Source organism: Apteryx mantelli, chromosome 25 (assembly GCF_036417845.1).
Source record: "Apteryx mantelli isolate bAptMan1 chromosome 25, bAptMan1.hap1, whole genome shotgun sequence".
Classification (NCBI taxonomy): domain Eukaryota; kingdom Metazoa; phylum Chordata; class Aves; order Apterygiformes; family Apterygidae; genus Apteryx; species Apteryx mantelli.
The window spans coordinates 9956510-9971617 of NC_090002.1; the positions used below are offsets into that span (position 1 = coordinate 9956510).

General features: G+C 53.4%; 1 protein-coding gene across 1 annotated transcript in view; it reads right to left on the bottom strand.

Moving 5' to 3' along the window:
* PLXNA2 (plexin A2) overlaps positions 1 to 9991 on the bottom strand; it is a 196427-nt gene extending 186436 nt beyond the window's left edge. Inside the window, exon 1 of the mRNA XM_067310519.1 lies at positions 9947 to 9991. The gene's annotated coding sequence lies outside the window, so the exon portion shown is untranslated. The remainder of the gene's footprint in view (positions 1 to 9946) is intronic.
* Between the last annotated feature and the right edge of the window lie 5117 nt (positions 9992 to 15108).

Below are 15108 nucleotides of genomic sequence, written 5' to 3' on the forward strand. Positions count from 1 at the left end.
AATTAGTTCTAGCACTTCCCAACTCAGCCCAAGACAATTTGTGACCAACTCCAAGTCAGAAAATTTATTTGGTGGAACTGATGTAACAGATTTGCCCCTGCCGCATAATTTATGCCTTGAAAAGCCAAGTTACGCAAGTACTTATATCAGCACCTTATTATATACCCATGGACAAGCAAAAGGGCTCCTATGGCTTTCTTCTAATGAACTCTGGAGTGCTTGCTCCTGTTGCTTGGTTGCTATGATATTTTAAAGACTGTCTAAACCTGTTACCACCAAATGGGCCTTTAACACAATTCCTGCTCCATTAGGCTCTTCATCTGCCAGTCTAACCAACCCTAACGCAGGCCACTGATCAAAGAAGGGCCCACCACCGCTGCTGCAATTAACTCCTTGCTAACTGCAAAGAAAACTTGAGAACAACTTGTTGGAAAGAAAAAGTCCAGAGTGCAGCTTTGGTTGCTGTATCCTCTCTCAGCCAAATAGATTACTTACTGCAAATGTTTTTCATCTGGTCCTTCCAACTTTTGTAAAACAACAGATGATACTTCCATAATGTTAAATTGATATAGTGGTCAGAAAAACAGATGGGCCCACAACAAAGGCCAGAACTTAACAGGTTCAAGAGCAAACACGAAAACATTTTTCATTCCAAGGTGGATTTTGAGAAGATCTTACTCCCAATTTACTACTTCCAGATTTTGAGAAGAACTTCTTTCCCATACAAGTATGCAAGTGGCAGCTTTGGAAAACACTCAATACACAACAAGCTGACTCTTAAAAAAAAAAAAAAAACACCCAAAGGAAAAACAGCTCTTACCTAGCAAGCCAGCCTTGACGGAAGTCTAGCTTTCCAATTGACCCGCATCTCCCCCAAGTGAACGGCTGAACCAAGAAAGGCATTTAGGCATCTTCATTCTTAATTACTGTACCCTACCCTCAGCACCAACACTTAATAAAATGAAAACATCAGAAGAAATGTTTGGAGCCTGCATTAGTATAGGTAAAGTTTGCATCTGTGCACATTAACTAGCCAGTATTTTCATATGCCTATCTGAATTTTGTTACGATAGGTGACCACTACCATCCGCACAATCACTTCGCATCAAAAACTAGGATGACTCAGACGCTTGCAGAATACACAGTCATGCTGAGATATCCCCTGAATCACACAGGTTATTTGGGGTCCCCCAGCGGTAAACAGTTTAGAAACTGGAGTGAAAATTTGAATCAGGGTTCTGATGCTGGACTTTACTATGCTACAAAGTCATACTGTGGCAAAGCTACAGCGCCGCAGCCGCAGGAGGCTTCTCCCAAGTGCCCAGGAGAGCAGGAACTCCCATTTTCTAGCTTAAATTCCAATTTACAGCCTGCAAGATGGCAAGTCCTCAGGATAAGAACAACTTAGCCGGTTACAAAACCTGTTGACAGGCTCCCTTTTCTGCCCCTGCCCCACCTCTTCGCACTTCGTTAAAACGGAGAGGAAATTCACAAGCGTTTTCTTAAATAACATAACAGGCTGCGACACGAACCAGCAAAGGCAGGAAATATGATCATGCGGGCAGTGCTCCATCCTCCACTCCTGTCACTGCGACTTTTTGGGTACTTGGCAAATGAATGAGTAAAGGAGACAGCCTGCATGTTTTATGGAGTTGAACTGTAACATCCCTGTTAAGCAGCCAACTTACCATTTTTCTGCTCTGACATCAGTAAATCTGCCCAGCCACAGGGAACAAAGATCTTAATATGAACTGGCTACACACGAATCCCTCATATCTGGCTACCTTGACAAACAACCAACATGCTCTAGTTTGTGGTACTTACTGCTGCTTTTGTAACATTCTCAAAGAAGAAGGAAATCTTGCACTTCAGTGACATGACTTGGGAAATTTTAACAATGTTAGCGATGCGCACAGTTTCATTGCAGCACTTGCTCTTCTTAAAGCTCATTCCTATAACCAAGAGAATCTCAGCTTTCCACTCTTAGAGGAAAATGTCCACTTTGGGTTATGAAGATAATCTTGACAAGACAAACTGAAAGCCCAGAAATCAGGAAGCAAATAAAGAGAGTTCAAAGCCTCTCTGTTTTAAGTATTATAAGTTATCTCAAAATCTCAGAGCTCAAACTCATTTTTTTGAATGCTTAAAATTGACAATTCTGCTTAGACAACAAAATGGGTGACCTACGTTCAGCATCAGATTCCTATAAACTAAAATTTGATTCTGATTCCTCATACATTTGCACCCATTATGTCAAGGTTAATAAACTAGTTAACCTGGTGTAAGCACGAACACTGAGAAAACTTCCTGCGTACCTCCAAGCGGCTCCAGGTTTCTGCAGTTCTCTTGTCAGATTCCCAGCAATAGGGGATTTGGGGATGCTGAGCCTCACCACGGGAGCCACAGCCACCGCGTACAGGCTTTCCTCTACAGCCTGGAGCGCAGCGCAACGTGCACGAGGGGTTCCCAGCTTTCTCTCATCAGTGACGTGAAACTGCTACAAAGCAAAAGCTACGCACAGATGTCTCCAGGAGGCATTTGTTCCCAAACTCACCCAGCCTGGAAATAACATGAGTAACTTGTTCCAAGCTGAGTCAGGGTCTGCCAGAGGCTCCTGGACAAACCGAGGTGGATCAGCTTCCTTCCCAGCCCCGCGTGCTGCGCAAGTGAGCAAGCGGTGAAGCTCTGCCCAAGAGGTTTCCTGTTTTCCCTCCCATTGCTTGGCTTCCTGAGACAAGGTAAAGGGCAACCAGTGCTCCAGAGCCCGGCACCGACCTGTCGCTGCTGCTGAGTGAATTCAAACTGCTGTTTTTCAAACACTGCTAACAGCCAGCCAAGAGCTGAAAGCAAAATAAGCAGCTTCCTTTAACCTGCCCTGATACATGCAGAGAACGGCCTCTCCAAGAGAAAGACCCTCCTCATCCGACCGTCTCCTCACTAGGAAAAAGCCAAGCCCCTCTCCAGATGGGGCGAGATTTGCCTGTGCACCCCAGCTGCCTCCCCCCGCATCTCATCCATACCCCCCCTGCAGCCCGGCGGCCGAGCCCCGTCCCTCGGGTTCATGCTGCAGCCAGCAGGCGCCGGCGTGCCGGCCCCGGCAGAGCCCTCCGCATCCCCTCGGAGGTCTCCGAGAAGAGGCCGAGGCTGGACACGGGCTCAGCCCCTTCCTGCCTCTGCTGCTGCTGCTCTGAACAGTCTACCGCTAACAGATATTTTTTTTTTGCCAGTGTAACGTTTCCACGGAGAGGCTTCTGCTGGCATAAAAACACCACAAAACAGCACCTCCCCTTGCTCCCGACCCGGCGCCCCAGTCGCGAGCGCAGATAGAGGATTCGGTGCCGTTCAAACCAGCCGTGAGAGCCGCACCGCTCCAGCGCAGCGGCGGCTTCACCCAGAGCAGATGCTTATCCGCCACCCATGTACCGCGCGCGGGAGGCGGCACGGGCTCACCGGCAGCCAGGAAGGAGACTTTCCTTCCCGTTCCGCTTCCAGCTTTGACGCGCCCGGCGCTCGCTCGCGTTTCGGAGCCCGGCGCCCCGCCGGCAGCGGGGCCCCTCCGCGGCAGCGCCGGCCCGGGTCACCGCTTGCTTCATCGGCGAGCGCTCGGAAAGGAGCAGCGGCAGCCGGGCGAGGTGAGGGGTCAGCGCAATATTTACTCAGATGTCACCTTTCGCTTTTACCAAGCGGGGAAGTCGCATCCAAGCAGGAAGAGGGCTGCGAGAGCCACCCTGCTCCGCCTGGCAGGCGGCCGTCACGCTAAGCGCCGCGCAGCCGTTCCCAGCACGCGCCCTCGCCGGCAGCGCCGAGGCCGGGCTCCCTTCCCAGCGTGCGATGCCTTTTCAGATGATCTCGACTTTTTTTTGGTTAAAAAACGTGACTCTGATGCCTTTTATCTCCTGCTCTGAATGTAATTTTAGCCTAGGCAAAGCAGGATTAAATTTTCATAACGCGATACATTTATCTCACTTTCCGTTCCAGCCGCCCCACACCTCCCGGTTCGGTTCAGTTCCACCCGCAGAGCGGCAGAGGTTGCGGCGAGAAACACGAGCCGGGATCGATCAGATCGGAGCGAGGGAGGGCACCTCTTTCCCAGCACCCTGCCACAGCCACCTAGGTCAGGCTGGGAACGTTTCCCGGGTCCTCTTGAATGCACGGGTGGGTTTAATTCAGGCCGCAGACCCGGCAGAGCACGCGCAGCAGATCGGATACACCACCGACACGTCACGCTTGCGTTTTCTTGGTGAAGTCCTGCTAGGGCAGTTTGACCCCCACCGGAGACCTTCTCCCTGCCTACGCTGTGCCCACAGTGGGCAGAGGAGACACAAGCCGTGCTGGGAGAGCCCAGCTTCACGTCCCCTTCCTCGGCAAGGACCGGGGCCGGCCAGCCCGCCTCAGGCAGGAATGTCTGAAAAGCATTAAAATCATACCGCCTCCCGCACAGGTGCTGTTCTCGGTCACCAGCTGGGCGCAGCGAAACGATGGCTCCAACCTGCAGCCACCACTACTCACGTAGTGCCCGTTCTCCCCTCCAAGGGACCAGTGGCTCTAGCGCAAACCAGGGGCTGCGTTTTAGCACGGCTTTGCCAGGAGCTGCTTTTATTTTTATTTTTGCACGAAGGCTGCCGGAGTGGTTCCTCCAGCCTGATCCAGAGGATCCCCTCTAGTGGGATGAGGAGGTATTTCAAGCTCGCATCCCACTCGCTCCCATCTTCTCCCAAAGCTTTTCCCTGCACCATCCCCATCACTCGGAGCAGCAGCCCACAGAGGGGAGGGAGTGCGCTGCTTGGTCAGCTCGGGAGCTGCTGGTCCTGCTTGGCCAGAGCCATTTGGGGCTATGTCAAAATGAGCCTGGAAAAGCAGGCTCCGGTGCTGGTGAGGAAGGGCAGAACAGGCAGGGGAAAGGGAGGAAGAACAGAGTGCACACTGCCAGCAAATCCCCTTCCCAACAGCATGGGTGGGAGGACTTTTCACACAGTCCAAAACATCTACCTTTGAGGAGAACCTGCAAGTCGGACCCGTGCTTCCCCGGCCAGCCCGACTGCCAGCTGCGGAGACGAACGGAGCAGCCTGTCCCGGAGCCTCGCACCAGCCTTGCTACCAGGTTCGCACAGCAGCGCGCTCGGGACAGCACCCGAGCCACCTGCCCACTCGCTCGGTACACCAAAAGCTCTCAGACCATCCCCGCACTGGCACTAAAACACACCAATAAATATATATATATATATGTATGTATGTATTTTAACTGCAGAGAAAGAATCCGAGCATGAAGCCCCCCAGGCAGCAGCCGCTCCCTCCCAAGGACGATGCCCTGCCCCGAATTCTCCTTTTGTTCACACTTCTTTTCATCCTTGAGGCTCTCTCAGCCACTTGTCAGGGACAAAGAGCCTGCGGCCTCCTCAGACCCAAACGCCTTAAAGTCTTGCACAACCTCCCTCCGCTCTTGCAATGCGGGAAGCAGCCTCGAATGCCGGGACAGAAGGTGCGTGCACCCAAGGGGGGCAGCGGATTAGCGGATGTAAATAGGTCACATACGGGATGCTCTTGGTGGCAACCATAAAGGCACGCAGTGTCAGCCAGGAGTGTCTGCGGCTAAGCCCCAAGAAAAACTTGCTAGCATCTCCGTCCCCTCAGCTCCCTCCTGCCCTCCCTTCCCGTTGTTGGGGCCGCCCTCCCAGCCAAGCTGGTTAAGAGATTAACACTCTAAAGCCCACATTTACTCTAATTAGCCATGAAATCTTTGTAACTAAGTGAAAAAATGTTTCCCTTGAGGGATTTTTGTCCATTCATCACTGTTTGAATTGCCAGGGAAAGAGGGGGGGGGGAAAAGGGAGGGGGGAACCTCAGACCTAATGAATGAACAGCAGAACGCCCTCGGGGAGCAGAGGACTCCCAGGAAACACAGGCACCTCAAAGGGACTTGTCAGCGGCTCGCCAAACGGACACTTCCGAGTTATGGCTAGTTAACAGACTAACAGAGCGCTCCGGGCCCTCCAGGAGCCGGGCAGCTTGGCAGGGATGCTCCAGGGTCACCGTGCCGGACAGCGGCGCGGGCGCCCCGGCTGCGTGCGGACACCGCGGCCGAGCACAGGGCTCCGCTAGGACGCTCCCTTCCCTAGGGGAAAACGCTCCAGGAAGAGTCAGGTGGGAGGGGGAGAGAATCTTGCCACAACTTAGGCCCATAAATATTTCATATCGCCGGAATAAAAACGATTATATTCCTGCCAGCGCTTTTCTTGTGTATTTTAAAATGTGTCACCGCCTTCCACTTTCTCCCCCGTTTGTGTTTCGTGTAACATGCCCATGAAAAAAAGATTAGCTGAATAATCAGGAGTGTTTAGAAATGTGAAGGGGCCTGTCTCAGGAGCCCTACACACCCGCGTTCAGCTTTTCCTCTTTTCAAGGATGCCAGATACAGGGGGGCACCATTTGCACACGCTACAAGCAACAGGGACTGGAACAGGAGCGACCGTGCGGTGCCTGAGCGTGCAGGGAGCAGCGAGCAGAGCGCAGACGTCCCCATCAGGAGTGACAGCCTCAAAACCGGGTGGAGAAGGGGGGCACACTCTTCCCCATTACATATTTATTGTTCAAACTGCAGAGGGGCCAATTAAAACAGCTTGATCACTGCTGCATTCAAAGGGACGCGCACACGCTCAGAGGAGCAGGATGCGGGAAGCAGGTGTATGTTTTCCTGTTGCAATACAGTTCAGCCCTCTCTGCTGAGAGTCGTCAAAACAGCCTCAGCTGAACAAAGGTGCTTCCGAGTGCAATCCAGCTCCCTTTGGGAAGCATCACATTGGCACTGAAGAGCAAGCACGGTTTTCCTCCTTAAACCTTCTTTTGCCACATACCTCATGCAGTTTGCAGGCATTACTTTTTTTGCTTTCTTTCCTCACTCAGTTCTTCATGCAAGTTGCCTACTGCATGAGACAGTGTGTGCATGTATCTGCCCCAGCTTTTGGGCAATTCTTTCAAGCTTTCCTCACGTCTAGCTGCAACATAAGTTCCCAAAGCAAGTTCTGGAAAGCCTTGTAGCAGGAGTTAAATTGGAGATCTGAGGGAGATACTGCAAGTCACATGTTTCCGAGACACCACAGGGTCTGCACAGCAAACGGCTCCAAATGTCATTTCCATTTAGCTGCTTTGCAAGCCAATTTGTCACATACTAATGCAATTTGCTGAAGAGAGTTAAAGAGCACAGGGCAGATGCAGTCACCTCTTTTCTAGGCTCCCATATCCAGCCTGGATCTTTGTTTCCCTTTTGCATCTAATTGAAATCTGGGAAGTTCCCAACTGCTAATGGGCAGGGGAAAGCTCAGGGTTAACATGGAGAGCAAGACGGTGTGTGATAAGAGCACGGGGAAAAGCTGTTTCTATCATATTGGTGGACTGTGTGCAGATCTTCAGCAGCATCTGTTACCTGTTTCCACTGCACAAACTTGTTATAAGCCGGGGGGAAACTCCACAATTAATTACATCAAATAACACTATAAAGACAATGAAGACTAAATTGGGTTACTTTATGTTCTTGCAACAAGCACAGAGATAGTAAAATTGAGCAAGGTGACTGTTTTGCCATACAAGCCACTTCACAACAGCAGTTGTGCATTCAGTTACTCACTGCTTGCACCAAGTTTCCCAAGTCAAAGCTATTTTACCTGGTTCCCTGCACCAACCCAGTACACTGCATTTCAATCTTGAGGCTTCTCAAGCTGACACCAAATGGCAAAAGGACAGCAACAAAGAAGAACAAATCACTTTTTAAAGGATCTAGCACCTCCATGTCTAAGGAAAAAAAAAAAAAAAGAGATAAACATCTGTTCTGAAGACAGCACAGATTTCTTCTGAGGCATCAGACTTTCAGTTGTAGGAAGTAGGTCATTTGATTTAACTTTTAGAGACATTCTGTCAATGAAGCCATGCAGTGAAGGACAGCCAACACCATTTCCCAAAAGTCAGCTAAGACCTATTTAACAGATTCAAACCACCAGCAAAGCATCAAGTGCTCAGCAAATCACGGGGAAACCCTGTGAGCAATAGGTTTTTGTGTCATGGTACTCTGCTAACTTCACATTCTCTCACCCCCGAGCCAGTATCACGAACTGCAGGTCACAGAAGTACAGTTTTTCCTTCTATCACTTACTATTCACCTCACTTAGTACTAACCTATTGACTTTCTGATGCCCCTTAGAACACAGATTAATTGAACATCATTCACTTCACCTCCAGGAACGGGGAAGTACTGGCTATAGCTTGAATGCAGACAAAGCCGGTAATGCTTGACCATGCCAGGTTAAACCGAGGTCATGAAGAGCGAGGACAATACTTGGAGTCATCACACAGCAGCCTCTCCTGTGATCGATGCACACGCACCATCCGCACAGCTACGAGCAGGGAAGACTTGGACCATTGCGCAGAAGTTAGGATTTCCCCGGAGGAAGCAAAGACCGATTTGTCCTCCCTCCCCTCCTTGCCTTTCATAAAGGGTCTTGCAAGGATTTGGGAAAGTTTTAGGGGGGGGATTTTTTTGAAGATTCAGGAGTGCTTTCAAAAGAGTCTCTCCCTGCCAATGGCAACTTTTTATAGAAAGGAATTGTTTTATTCTGATGCATTGCCTGCTCCAGACGATGACTGAACGGTAACACATGAAGACGCAGATTTAAGAAGGAAAAAACCTACGCATACATATATATATATATATATATATATGAATGCATATAAAACAGAACCGGAGGGGGGGAGGCACACGAACAGGAACAAGGGATTTTAAAGGGATTTCTTCACCCCCTTCTGTAACTAGCATTAGGCAGCCCCTCTGGATGCTGTTCCCAGACACAGCCGCTTCCAGCGGCGCAGGTTCCCCCGCGCACGCTCTGGGCAGGCAGATGCACCCGCGCCGGATGCGGCCACAGGGGTCTGCAGCCCTCGCTGCCGCACACCGCCCCGGGGGAACCCCCCCCCCCCGGGACGCCGGGATGCCCGCGGAAGGGGGGCAGCAGCCGCGCTCACTCACCGGACCTCGCCGCTCCGCTGCCGCCGGCTCCGCGGCTCGCGGCGCGCCGATCCGCACCGCGGCGGCACCATGGAAATCCAGGGCCGGGCGCCCGCTGCCTCCCCCGGCGCAGCGCAGCGCGGCTCAGCCCCGCCAGCCGCTCATGCCTCCGCAGCCCAGCGACGGCGCCGAGCGCCCGGCTGCCTCCCCGCCGGCCCCGGCGTCCGCGGGCTGCGCCCCGAGCCCGGGCGCGCTGCGCTCCGCACCGCTCCGCTCCCCGCCCGCCGCGGAGCCCCGAGCCCGGGCGCGCTGCGCTCCGCACCGCTCCCCGCCCCGCCGCCGCCCGCCCCCCGCGCCGCCCCCCGCGCTCAGCCCTCCCCCGCCGCTGCCCCCGGGCCCGGCTCCGCGCGGCGCCTCTGCCCGCGCACAAAGCCCCGCGGCCGCCCCGGCCCCGTCTCGGCCCCGCCGCCGGCTGCTGCCGCCGGGGCCGCACCTGGGCTGCGCTCGGGCGGCTGCTTCGCCACCTGCCCCTCGGCCGCGCACCGCCGCTGCGCAGCCCCCGAGCGCCCCGTGCCTCAGTTTCCCCCTTTTAGCAAGGGGCCTTAACTCGACCGTTAATTTTTTGTTTCTTTGCTTTGCAAGAGCCACGTCAGCCCTAACGGAGCAGACGCCGCGTGTTGCAGCCCCCCCCCCCGCGAGGCCACCCGCCGCCGCACCCCCCCCTACCCGATCCTGGGCACGGGAACGGGGATCCCAGCCGACGGCAGGTCCCCCAGGACGCACAGGCTCAGCACAGCCCCTGCAGGCACTTCGCAAACAGCCTGGCCTCCCCTGCTGTCCCAGCAGAAGTGCTTGGGAAAAAAAAAAAATGCAAATCCCTGGAAGCTATAGGTGACACGGAGCGAGCAGCACCGTAACACCTCTCCCTCCCCCCGCGCAACCCACGCTCGTTACCTGCACTTAGTTTCCACGCACAGTTTTAGCTGCTAGCACGGGCCTAGAGAACACGTCTGCACACTGCAATGCAGCACCATGGTAGATACCCAGCGAGCTCCGAGCAAGCGGCGGTGCCTGCGACGCACCGCGAGCCGCGGAGCAGCACCGCGGGCGCGGAGCGGCGCCGCTGCCCGGGGCTGCCGGGCGGCGCAGCCCCGGCCCCGCTCCGCCCCGAGCCGGCGGCCGCAGCTCGGGGAGGGCGGCTGGAGGAGGAGGAGGAGGCGGCAATCAATAACACGGCGGGTGCAGGCAACGTTTTGCATTTCTTGCTATCAAGACTCCTTTCTTCTTTTAAGCACAACTTATTGCAGTAACCGCGGGAGAAAACAACGGCCGCCACCCCGGGGCCCCGCGGCTCGGGGCTGCGCGAAGCGGCCGGGGAGCAGCTCCAGGCCGGCTGGGCTCCCCCCGGGGGAGGCTACGCACCTGCCGCGGCCACCCGCCGCTCCGGCCCGGTTCGGTTCGGTTCGGGTCCGCTCGGTTCGGCTCCCGGGCGGGCTGGGCCCCCTTATAGCCGCCCCCCTTATAGCCGCCCCGGTGCGGGGCCGCCCGCGCCTGAGCGCTGCCGGCCGCGCGGCGGGGCCGGGGCCGGGGCACCTCCCGCAGGTGCAGGCGCCTGGCTGCAGGTGAAAGGCATCAGCTCGCTGCTGAGGCAGGGGCGCCGCTTTATTTTGTTTTTATTCCAAGTTGCCAGCTTTAATCACCGAGCACCTGGCGGCAGCTCCCCGGCGGGGGCTCTCCAAGTGCCCTCTGGTGGTAGGTCGCGCTGGAGGGACAGGGAGACAGGAGGAAAACCGCCTCTCTCCGTGCTCCTCTTCCAGGTGAAGCCAAGCTGTGAGAGGCCAATGCATGTGTCAGAAGGAAGAGCATTTTTTTCCCCTTGCCTGCAAGAGTGGTTTGGGGGGGGAGCGCAGGGGAGAAGACATGAGTGACATCGGGTTTGCAGTTTGCCGTGCCCGTGCACCTGGATGTGCGTGGAGGAGCTCCCTCGCGGGGCCGCTGTGCCCTCCAGGAACCGTTATGCACCCACTGGTGCGGCTCCGTCTCCTGCGGTTTCCTTTCAAAGGAATTTCCCCCTCTTGGGAGGGCTGTAAACTAGAACCTGCCCCTTCCCCCTGGGAAAAAAACACGTGTTGGACTATGTTTCTCCCAACTCTCCCCATCCTGGTCATGTTTGCCATCCTTCAGAAAGGGCTTTACGTTTCAGACGCTGCCCGTATAACTTTCAGCGGAGCATGGGCGTACCAGCCTGTACGTCACAGCCAATAGCCCAGGCTCGTCCCCACGCAAAGGGTCCCCGATGTGGCTGGAGCCCTGGAGCAGGATATTTTGACATCCTGAAGAGATGCATAGGATGCAGCTGTTTAGCTCAGGAGAGGGAACAGAAGACACTCAGTGGATGGCAGCATTCATTCCCTAGCAAGCTTTTCTTTTTCACTGTTCTGTCCCTAATACATTTACTGTATCATGCGTTCACAGTGAACGGCACTAAATCCTATTACAAATACCATCCTTGCTTAAATGCGCATCCCACTAATGCAATTTCTCCTTTTGCAGAAAGCCACACAAGGCAGATCAGTGTCTCAACAACCATTTCTCTCCTCTTTGCAGGACCATCTGCATCCTGCCTTCTGTTTATTATTTATTGATGGTCAATTATGTTCCTGGACTGAGTCTGTCTCCAGCTAATTACAGGGTTGCTTGGCTAGGGGAGCAGCCCCAGGACTTGCAGAGCAGCTCGTGCTCAGTGCTGGGGAGTGGAGCAATGTGGGGAGCAGAACAAAACAGGTGGCGATTCACCCAGGTTTGTTCAGGTGATGGATGTGCTTCTTGCCTAGTGAGTTGTCTGTGTGCTCTAAATATTGTTTAAACAATTGCTGGAGAAATCTTTCTGTGGATATTTGTTTCCATGTTTTCCTGGAATGGTGATAGACCTAAAAATCAAAGTCTGGACCCAAAACAGATGAAAGAACCTGCCTCTAATTTAATCTAATATATGTAGTAACAAGTTAAGCAAATTTAGGCAGTCGTGCATGCACATGAGCGTGCAATCCTGTGTCCACCAAATGCTACACGATGTTTGCACACGTGCATGCGCACACACACACACGGAGTATCACCACCTGGACACACACCCCGAATAGCCAAGAGGGCAAATGTTAGTTCGCGCCTGACAATCCCCATTGCTTCACACATCTGCGCTCTGACGCCGGCTGCGTGTGACAGAAGGGGCCCTGGGACGGACACGGCTGCAGCCGTGTGCAGTCCCTGCAGCCCCGGTGGCCGCAGGAGCGAGGTGCGCTGCTGCTGCTGCCGCCGCTGCCACCGCTGCGGGCTCAGGGCCAGGCGTCCTTCAAGCCGACGATGCACCCACGGCTTCCTGGAAGAAACCTCAGCCAGCACCCGCGTCCCTGCAGAGACTCCAAGCTTGCTGCCCACGTTCCCTTGCCTAGACACAAGTTTTACATCCTACCGCGTCTAGGGCAGGGCCCGACGTCTCCCCCCAGCATGGGGCAGGGGGGGAAGCACGTTCCAGGGGGGCTTCCCCGATTCCCATCCCCTCGACCACCGATCTGTGGCCACCGCGCCAGTCAGCGCATGGACATGAAACAGGGCCAGCTCCACTTTGTGTCCACGTGGTATCGGACCAAGTTGGGCTGGAGCAGGGAATTCCACCCAGGAATATGCCACAGTGCCCAGAGGGGAGGATTTGGGGGCCGCAGCCCCACACGTCGTTTGAGTCGCTTGTTTGAGCATATCCTCATTCTGCCCCCGGACAGGGGATGGTTAAATGTGCTCTACGCCTGCGGCACGCGCTAAAACCGGGGGACTCCCTGCCGCAGGTTATGGCAGAGAGCAGAATTGTACGTGGGCTCAAAGCAGGATGAGACAAACCAGTGGGGAAAAAGTTCATCCACAGCTCTTGAACGTGACACCTGGATGCCAGCCCCGGCGCAGGAAGTCTCCACGTCGCTGTCCGCTGGCAGCCGGGAAGATGCAGGACGCAGGACGACCCCGGTCCTTTAGCCCTGCTGTAGATCACAGCACCGAGCAGAGCAGCCTAAGCTGCGCCCTGAAGGAAACCAGGGGCTGGATAACCACAAGAAGCCTTCAGGGCTTCCAGCACTCGGTTTTTCACGTGCTCCCGCAGTCCTGCCCAGCACAGCTTTAGACGTTTCCTCTGGTGGCTCGCCAGGTGTCTGCACGTGCAGGCAGCAGCAGGCAACATCGGTATTTTCTCTATATTTGCTGTTCCAAGGATAATAAAATGAATTCTGCTCTTCACTAATTTCTAAAGCAAGAAAATCTCTTTTTTTTCCTTCCATGTTTCCATTTAGGACAAGTTGCTGAGTTCAGGAAAACACAATCCAGGCCTCTGCTCCGCAGCTGATGCTGATTTAAAACAGCTGCTAAAATCGTGCAACAAGAGAAGCGCACGCCATCTATAGGCACCGGGTGCCCGGCCGCGCTCGCTCCCGCAAAGGTTCCGTCGGTAATGCAGCCGCCAGCTCCTGACAGCTTTTAGTTACTAGCATCATAGCTATCCGTGCAATATTCAGCAGAGCTAATAATTATTCAGCACTAATCACTACAATAGAGGAATCATAGGCAGTTATTTAGAAATGATTGTTTCCACTCAGTTATTACCTATGACAGTGAAAGGAAATATCAAATAGTCAAGCCCACATGTGTATGGGAAGCTGAGTGAAAGATCAATGGGAATTTAACCAGCATTTTATGCTATTCTTCCTCTTTAGAAGCACCTTGTCAAGTAATTTTTTTTCTCTCTCTACTGTTCATAATATCTTCTTGGAAAATTGAAAGGATTTTTCTTTTCCTAACCCACTTTATCCTTTCCCTTCCTAACGCTGTCTCATAAACGTGAGCTTTGGCGCCTGCTTCTGTATCTGCAGATTTGAACAGAGCCAAAATTAACACAGAAGGGTTTTTTCTTTTTAACACAAACTATGTATTCATTAAGTCAAAAGGCAGGAGAACAGAAAGTCTCCAAATCCTGAGTTACAGAATGTCTTGTTACTGTCAAAAACACAATTGCCAACAACTCATGTGCTGAGATTGTATATCAGAAATTCAAGGTGCAGCTAATATGCCATTTTTAGTCAGCTTCCTACAGCTAAGAATTGTCTCATCTGCAAAAAGGGATCGTACAGAAAAGGGCACAAAACTAATCCCACAAAACACTAGCAGTATTTATTTTCTTAGCTATTTTAAAAGAATAAAACATGAAACCGTTGGTCATATTGGTCTGTCCCCAGGAGTCCAGAGATGTAACCGAATTCCCCCTTGCCTCGTACGTCCCTCGGCCCTTGGCTGGAGCAGTGCGGGTTTCCTCCAGCGACACCCGCTGTCTTTGTCACGCTGCAATTTGAGGAAATTCAGAGGAGCTTCTGTTTCGGCTGGCTGCTGAAGAGGTTCTGCAGGCCAAACTTCTCTGCGGTCACACCCGCATCTTTAGCATCCCTGGACCCCTTAACGGCTCAGTAATGTGATCACTTAGGGTCTACATGACATGCAGAACCCCATCATTTTCTTCATGAATATTCTGTTGCATCCGTGTATTTCACGTTGCTGGACCTGCACGTGTCCCTGCAAGAGCAGTGGCAGGAGCACGGAGAGGTTTTCTGTCCCAGTCACATACTAAGCCAAACGGTCCAAAGAGAAGGCGCCCGACCAGGTTAGCAATTCACAGCAACAAGCTGGTCTGCCCCCGAAAAAGAACTATTTTCAAAAGCAACATCAAAGTGATTTATGAGGCCATTATGCCGTTCGGACACACGAGCTCCAAGGGCCGGGAGCCTCCCTGGAAAGAGGCGAGCAGGTTGCCCATCCAGGAGACGGAGCCGTGTCCATGTGGCCTCTGGCAGGTGCTTGCCAGGGCCTCGCTGCATGGCCGGGTTCTCCATAGCATGGACAGACCTCTAATCCCTTTTTTCATTGGGGCTAAAAAGAAAAACCCACCATCCAACTTGCAGGCAGCAACAGTTTTCAGTCAGTCCTGAAATGGGATGGCTTTACATTACGACTCAAAATTTAATCGGGCTTTTCAAACGTGACCAGTGATTTCAGGGATCTCTGTATTTGGGTATATTTGGGAGGTA